The sequence below is a fragment of the Chrysochloris asiatica genome, unplaced genomic scaffold, assembly GCF_000296735.1.
Source record: "Chrysochloris asiatica unplaced genomic scaffold, ChrAsi1.0 scaffold00304, whole genome shotgun sequence".
In the NCBI taxonomy this organism is placed as follows: Eukaryota; Metazoa; Chordata; class Mammalia; order Afrosoricida; family Chrysochloridae; genus Chrysochloris; species Chrysochloris asiatica.
The window spans coordinates 3,209,994-3,212,685 of record NW_006408822.1 but is presented as its reverse complement, the minus strand read 5'-3'; the positions used below and the strand labels follow the sequence as shown (position 1 = coordinate 3,212,685).

The following is a 2,692-nucleotide window of genomic DNA, read 5'->3' as shown; positions in this document are numbered from 1 at the left end:
TCTGAAGCTGTTTCTTTTCACTTCTACCTCCCAGGATGTAAGATCTTCAGCAGGACCAGTGTCCAGGAGTTTGATACTGTACCCTTATAAGGGTGTCAGATCCTACAGATTACATCCTAGAGGTCATGGAACCTTCACAAGGTACAGAACTGTGGGAAAAAAACTTAAAAACAAATTGTTGTAGTCACCTCAATTCTGACTCACAGTGACCCCATGTATATCAGAGTAGAACTGCACTTCATATGATTTTCAATATTGATGATGTTTCAGATATGGGTCCCCAGGCCTTTCTTCCGAGGTACCCTGGTAGCTGCTTCTGACTCAGTCGAGCACTATGCAGTGACTCAGTGGAAGATGAAGAAGATTAGAGAAAAGAATGGAACTCCTGTCAGGTAAATCCTCCATGCACTTGAGTGGGGAGGAATGGATCCCTCCAAGCAGTAAGATCCATACCCCCTCCCTGAAACACATCTCCCAGGACAATAAATACAACTTCGAGGGGAATGTTGTTGAGCATTCCTTAATATAAGAGCAACCATTTGGAGAAATGTCTTAAAAAGATGAATAGGCAGAGGAGAAAGCGATCCGAGGACGATAAAGTCACTTAAGTAGAGGGAAGGAACCAAAAGGCAAGGTGGTATAGAATAGACAGCCACCTATCCCAATGTCAATAAGAGAAGGGTACCACTGTCAAGCCCAGTCTTAGGTGATCATCCCTGCACATGGCACCCAAGAGAGGCCACACTCACCTGTAAGTCCCAGCAGCAGAGGCAGTAGCAAGGAAGACAGAGGCAGGTGGTGCTGGGGTGCAAGGACGGACATCCTGGTTGTCCCTGGAGCTTGCTGGGTGCCAGTGTTACACTGGGAAGGCCAGGACTTGGTTCTGTGGAGACAGACAGAGGGGGTGTTTTAGTCTGTGATGTCAATGGAAGTAACATTGATATGAGGAAAGGGCTGTGGGATTCTGACAGTTCCTTCTTCTAGATTGTGTAACAGGAACCACACATATCCAAGAGGTTACTGAAATAAGGGTTCTAAAGAAAAAAGATACTTGACGTCATTATGGCCAATTCCTTTAGTGCCCAACATCTGTCCCCTGGGCCCTACATGCCTCCTCAGGGATTCTGGTATTCCTTTTGCATCCAGGAGCTCTGGAGACCTGAGCTGGGTGAACGTTTCTGACACACAACATTGTGATGGTGAGGGCTGTGTTCAGTCTCCTGTACCAGCCCAATATGTGGGTTCAGATGCATTGCCCAGTTAGAGTCAGGAGGAAACTCCACTTCAGTACTGCACTTTAAAGGAAGTCTCAGTGGATGGGAGGCTTGTTTCTTTACTCTAGTACCGGAAGTTCTTACTTTCTGCTTTCTGAAGGAGAAAGAGCTTTGATTTAGCGTTGGTAGTTAGGGTGTGGTTGAGAGTTGTGGTTTCTGATTTAGAGAATGGAGAATGCTTTTGGGGGGAGGAGGAGGAAGAGCAGCAGACCCAGAAACACAGCTAGGAGGAGAGGTGTCTTTCCTGTCTGCCCCTCAGTCTGGAGCCAGCACAGGGAGTGTGGCCACAAGGAAAAATGCCTTCACCAAGAACATGCCTCATGGGCTGGCTTGCTGAATTTGCCCTGTGGACATTGAAATGAATATATCTTTTTTGTTTTTTATGTATGCATCAAAATTTTTGCTTTGTTCATTTGTGAAATATAAGATGCAAAAGGGGAATGAGAGGGAGGCAATTGGATGACTGTTGCTGCAAGGAGGGGATTGTGCTGTGGTGTTAGCTGACAGCCAGCACCCATCCATCAACACCTATACAGAAGCTTCCAGATGATTCTAGATCACAGCAGCCTGTTCACTCTAGGTCAATCTTCCCAGCTGAGGTCCCAAATCATACACTGCAGAGACAAGCTCTTCTTGTTGTGTCTGTCAGAATTCCTCACACAAAACATCAGTGAACTAATAAATGGGTGGATTTGGACCCCTGTACAGATTCACAAAACAAACCTGAGCTGCAGGTGTTTGTAGACAACATGGAATGGAATAGGATGCATGAGAACTTAGACACGAGGATGGGGTTCAGGTCCCCTTGTTCTCCCTTCCTAGGGAGGTAGGATGAGCCCCCGTTCTAATGAGCTGTTGTTCTGATACCTGTGCTATGAAGAAGATGTTGGGAGGCCAGCAGTCAGCAATATGAGGCCTTTAAAGGGCCCTGCACCGTATTTCTTCTTGCTCAGTCAAGCTGCGCAGGAGGGAAGGAATCAGCAGAGACTGAAGTTTCCACAGCGCATGGAAGGGAGTTGCTGTGTGGAATCATGTCATGCAGCTATGCACTTACTCATCCCTTGTTTCCCATTTATCTGCACTCATGATCAGACTGAGAGGAAAAAGGAGAGGACACCCAGCCCCTCTCCAGGGTTTTACTCCCCTCTACTGGCCCTCAAACGCCTTTTGCAAGTCCTTGATCAAACCCCATTTTCCTCATTACTGCCTCTAAGATGGAGCTTCTTAGAAGATGTCAGGAGATTCTTGCAGAAGGGAGGTCCCTGGGTGTGCAAACAATTTTCATTCAGCTACTAAAGAAAAAGGCTTGTGGTTTGAACCATGGTGCCCATGAAGAAAAGCCTCGTGATGTGCTTCTATAAAGATTATAGCCAAACCCTATGGAGCTGTTCTACTTTGTAACACATGGTGTTGTCATG

At 46.5% G+C, this 2,692-nt stretch overlaps 1 pseudogene; it reads right to left on the bottom strand.

Moving 5' to 3' along the window:
• LOC102824309 overlaps nucleotides 1-822 on the bottom strand; it is a 22,026-nt pseudogene extending 21,204 nt beyond the window's left edge.
• Nucleotides 823-2,692: the final 1,870 nt, after the last annotated feature.